Source organism: Cupressus sempervirens, chromosome 11 (assembly GCF_028749045.1).
Source record: "Cupressus sempervirens isolate cs-2001-9-10 chromosome 11, ASM2874904v1, whole genome shotgun sequence".
NCBI classification, from domain to species: domain Eukaryota; kingdom Viridiplantae; phylum Streptophyta; class Pinopsida; order Cupressales; family Cupressaceae; genus Cupressus; species Cupressus sempervirens.
In genome coordinates this window covers 601,859,709-601,865,817 of record NC_143128.1, presented here as the reverse complement: position 1 = coordinate 601,865,817, position 6,109 = coordinate 601,859,709, and positions in this window count along the sequence as shown.

Genomic DNA, 6,109 nt, shown 5'->3' with positions numbered 1-6,109 from the left:
AGTGCTTCTATCTCCACTATTGTGTCTATTCCTAAGGTCAAACTAATAGTCACCAAAGTAAAACAAAGGCAACCATTAAAACTTTTGATCACTAGAAAGGAAATTGAAGAAGACATTGACTTAGACACAAAGATAGTAATACCTAAGATTGAGTATGAGACTACTACTATTGAAGAGATGAGGTTAGCAAGTCAACACATAAAGAAGAAAGCTAAGTAGAAGAAGTTAAGGTTTGAAAGGGATAAGGAGTATAGAATAATTAAAAATTCCAAGAATATAATTATAGAAGCTATAGGTGTTGAAGTGGATTCCTCTTAACATATTTTGATTTAGTTAGAAGAGGTTGTACAGAAATATAATGAGGACTCTTTCAGACAAGAAAAACTAATTGAAAAGGCTAAAAGAAAGTTTGATGACAAGGTGCTAGAGCATATTTCTCAGTAGATTGCAATCAAACAAGTTGAGCTATCCACATTTTTGGGTAATTTTGAAAATTCTTTAAATAATGCAGCATCACTTTTTGCCAAACTTTTTGATGTCTCCAATTTTACTAAAGAAATAAAGGAGAAGCTAAATAAAATTGATGCTGACATGCAATCAAGTGCATCAAAGTTGCAGACTGACCCCTCTTCTAGGTCCTCTCATCAGACCAAGGTGAAATATCTAACAAACATGTAGGCAGAGTTTCTAAGAGAAGAAGCAAGAATAAGAGCAAACTTGATTGATATTCAGAACATGGCCTTGCCAATAATGGATATAATGTAGAAACATATTGCTCATTGCAAAACATTGATCTAGGATCAAAACTTCTCAGTGGCTGATAACATGATCAAATTATCAGTAGAAGTTCAAATTTCCCTCTCCACTTGCCAAATTTGCAAGAGAATTGGGATAACTCATTTGCCCTCATTCTTAAGGTACATCAATAATTTCTATCTCATTTTGGTATAACTATCTAGATAATATATGTAGCCCTTTGGCATTACTGTCAAAAGGGGGAGAAATATTAGTATAAGCAAAAAGGGGAAACATTGCATATAAGAAGAGACTTCAGTATAATTGAAGGGGGAGATAACACTCAATAGAGTCAGCATGTATATGTGTATAGCTATGTACATAAGTATCTTTGTATATCAAGGAGATATATGTAGGAATGTATATGCAGTAGCTTTACAAAGATCAATTTTGAAAAACCAAAATTTAGTGAGTTATTATGTACATATGTTTTGTCTTATAAGTGTTTTGTCACTAATGCCAAAGGGGGAGATTGTTGGCATTAAGTTAGTATTTCCATTAGTGACAACACTTATCTATATTAGTATTGCTACCGACCTTAGCACTTAGTTTCCTACACTCACTAAGCATTCTAGTGTTAACCAAGGTTCAAAGTGTTTAGTAGTTTACACCAAGTAGAATAGTGGCTACCAAGTGAGTTTAGGCAATGTGATGATCAACAATGTCTACCAAGCTTCTTAGTATCTACCGATCTTCATAGTGTCTACTGAGTAGTAAGTTTGTGTCATGGAAATTTAATGGAAATTTTATAAATTGGAAAGGTATATATGTAAGGTGTATTTTAAGATATCAATATAGAGAAGTAATATGAAGTATTTTTGAGAAGTGCATGTGAAGGATTATCAACAGTAGTTTAAGGAATACAACAAGGTCAATATAGAAGCAGAAAAGTTATATCCATCAAATATGGTGATCAATGCATAAAGGATCTTAACATCAACTAGTTGTAAGTAGATCCATTGCTTCATCCTAACAGGTGAATCAGTTTCTAAATCATTTAACAAGATAGACTTAATATTCTTTGTATAAATCTCTTAAATGAGTGCATACATCATTATATGTTTGTAAATCCTCTAACAAGGTGGACCTAGTAGTCCTTTGTGCTCCTAACAGGGCAGATCACCAAAAGTGGTCAATGTAAGTCTTAACAGGCCAACTTTGTGATGCAATAGTGAAGTTTTGTGGGTATCATCCCCACCCCAGTTTTACTTTCTATTTGGAAGGTTTTTGGGTCATCAAAACATTGTGTTCTTTTGTGTAATGAATGTTTTATCTTTCAATACTAATGTATGCAGTAGCATAGATGGATTTATGGTGAATTTAGAAGAAGAGTTTTAAAGTTACTAATTCACCCCTCCCCTCTTAGTAACTTGTCATATCTTGAATATTTCCAATAGGACCTATGTCATTTTCGAACCAACAACAGCAAGAATATCTATCTCACCCTAATTATCAAAAGATTGAGACATATCCATCCCTTCCTTACCATGGGAAAAACAATCTACAAATAGGATCATCTCTTCATAACAATTCTTGGAATAGCCATCCACAAATAAGAAAGTCCACTTTTCCAACTACTCAAAGAGGAAATCAAGATCCTTTTATGAACAAATATGTATATGAGAAACAACAATCCTCTTTTCTAACATCACAAGGAATTTTTCCAACTACTCAAATAGGAAATCAAGATCTTGTTGTGAATAGGTATGTATATGAGCAACAACAATCCTCATTTCTAACAACACAAGGAACTTTTCCAACTCCTCAAAGAGGAAATCAAGATCCTATTATGAACCGATATGCATATAAGAAAAAGCAATTCTCTTTTCCAAAAACACAAGGAGGAAATCCAAATCTTTATATGAATGAGTATGCAGTAGTATTAGCATCTAAGTAACAACAACTTTCTTTTCCAACTTCATAGGGAAGAAATCTAGATCTTCATGTGAATGGTTTTGCAATAGTACCAGCATCTGAGCAACAACAAAAATGTTTTTCAACTTCACAAGGAGGAAATCTTGATCTTTGTGTCAATGGATATGTAGTAGTATCAATGTCTGAGCAACAATGACCCTCTTTTCCAACTTCTCAGGGAAAAAATCCAGATCTTGGTGTGAATGATTATACAGCAACATTGACATTTGGGCAACAATAAGAGTTTTTTAGTGCGGATCATTCCCATAAACCATGGTACAGGAACAACCACTAAAGAGGCTCACTTTGACTCTATATTATATGATTCATTTTGCATTTATGGCATCATCCTACATGCTAAAAACCATGTACACTATATGGTGAAGATATTATTTCATTTCCTTTTGGTTACTATGGTTGTGATTTCATTCATATACTTTATTAGCTTGATTTGTGACTATGGTTTGATCTGGTCTTTAAGGGATTGCTATTGCAATTGATTGGCCTATAAAAGTGAAGATACTAGTTATGCATCCTAGCACCTTGGGTCATATTATGTAAAAGGATTGATGGTAGTTAGGGACTTCTGCTTTGGGTTCATGTTACTATTGAAAAGAAACATATATTAGGAACAAAGTATTCATTAATTATTAAACCATTGAGGCTGAAATGACTATTATTTTTTGGTATATGTTTGTTTTTGATATTCTTGTATACTTAGCTTACTATTTTATCACATGTTTTCAAATACTATGATTTCAATTAAGATTAAGCCTATATATCAGCTTGTGTCTTGACTTTTTAAGAATTTTTAATTAAAAGTATGTTAATTTAATCATAATTATTTATTTCTACTGTCCCTTTGCACTCTTAATAAGAATTGAGATATTTAGGACATATTCATAGGCTCAAGGATGTACCCAAGGTATATATACCATGGCCATGCCCAAACTAAGATTAGTATCTAGTATGAAGGTGGTCCATATAAGCAATATCAAAGATAGGATAGAAATGGCTAGGGTCATCATACATCATTTACCATAGTATATTCTATAAGTGATTTCAACATTTTAATTTCGTTTATGTCAATGATAATTGATTGGCAGATTTAATTTCATTATAAGATAATTACTGCAATCCCTATTTAATTTTATTATAAGATAATTACTACAATCCCTAAACTTAGAATATTTGAGTTCACAATTAAACTATGAAATGAATGCTATGAATATAATTGTGTGGAAAATAATAATGAACAATTTCACTTGCTATCTCTGATATATACAATTATATATATATATATATATATATATATATATATATATATATATATATATATATATATATATATATATATATATATATATATATATATATATATATATATATGCTAAAAAGAATTGATACTTCTTGCACTTAGTGGAATGATCCTTGCTATGTCAATTATGTCAATATAAACTATATGCAATGGAGATGTAATAGCATTGCTTCTACCAATGCAAATTGCTATCACTAGTATGACTTTGATAACATGCAATATCTAATCCTTATTTATTGCTAATGGCGATACAATTGTATTAATGTTGTTTCTAATATAATCCTTCCATGCTTGTAATCAAATCTAATTATTGCTTAAAGTCAGATTTGATGTTTTTGATTTGCTGATAGGCTTATGAAATTTTGGAAATGTTGCTATGTCTGATATGATTGAATAATTTTTGCTATAGAGGTGCTATGTCTGATCTTTCTTTAAATATGTACAACCAATAATGCCAATGGTAGTTGTTCAACATAACATGTTTATTTCAAATTGATGTTGAAATAAATGATAACAAATGTCCTTTTATACCATGTTCTTGGTGTGAGAAGCCACATAGGATAAAGAATTCTCTTTGTCTCTTTGTAATGTCACTCTTCATAATAGCTAATTGTAACATAGCCTTGTAATTGTCTCCTTCCATTATTAATTACTTATCAGTGTACACACCTAAATTTGATTACACTGCTTTGGTAATCCTATTTAGTTATCTCTAAAGGCATCATTAATTAAATTCCTATTTAATTAATCCTTTGCCATCCCCTAGCTGATTAATTGAATTAATCATCTATAGTCCTAATTAATAAATCAAATAACCTATTATTTATCAATTAATCCTATTCTTCTATCTAATTCCAAAATCTTCATTTATTAAATAAATCTATTTGATAAATAAAGCCCTCAAATCTCTAACATCCCTAATCTAATCCTAAACCCAAGATTAATCCACCCCCTAATGTTGTCACATTCCCTAAGTAAGCTTAAGACTTTCCTAAGCCAAGAAAAGTCAACAATCTCAACTCCCTCCAAAATATCCCAACCACTAAGCTTTAAAAGCTCTTACAAAGGCCATAAAGACTCTTACAAGCCCATTCATTGCTCTTACAAGCCATTTATGAAGGGTTTTTATGAAGATATTATCCCTTGAGCCTCCTTTGTTGACTCACCCATCCCATTGCCTCCATCCACTCACCTTGTGACATGTGTCACTCCCTGGTTGGTGCTAAACAAGCACAATCCATGTGCTCCCCTTTGAGTGCATCCTAGCCCTCCTTAAGCTTTCATCTCTCCTTGCATCTTAACCCTCCATCCCTCAAGCCCTTGGCCTATAAATTGGATCCCCTCCCAAGCCATATCATCACAACCTTTAAACCAAAGTTATAATGCTAGTTTAAGAAGCCAAAGCCATCAACCATACCCTTATAATGTCAAATTGAGAGCTCACAAAGCTACCAATTTGCCATTTACTCATCCCCACCATTGAAGCATAGAGTAATTTTGAGCATACATAACAATCCTTTACTTAGACTCATCCCTAAATCAAGTGACCATCCTCATTGGGAGAGCCATTCTATGGCTCATATTCTCATTTGAGAGTTTCACTTTGTCTCTCATATATGTTATGATTTTTATGCTAGTTAATGCTTTTTTCTCTTAATAGATTAGTATTTCTTGCTAACATATTTCTCATATACAATCAGAACATATCATAATTCATTCTCTTAATCCAGATCGGGCTTGTTACCATCTTCAAGGTACCTATTCATGGTTAGTAATTTCTGAGAATGGATTAACATTTTGTCTTTCCATAATGACATCATTTTGTTAACAACTCAATGCTAACATTAACATAAACTATCATATTATGGATAAGGTAGTCTTTTTTATCCTTATTGATCACTATTTATGATATTGATTATGGATTTTATTCAATCATTAATGTTTGAAAACATTAGCCTCTAATGTGATTGGTTCATGCCTTAGCCAATACAAGTTGCCAATGGCCATCATTGATTCTTGAAAATGTTCTCCATTAATTCTATTCTTTGATGGCGAACATGGATCCTCCTCATAGTCGATCTA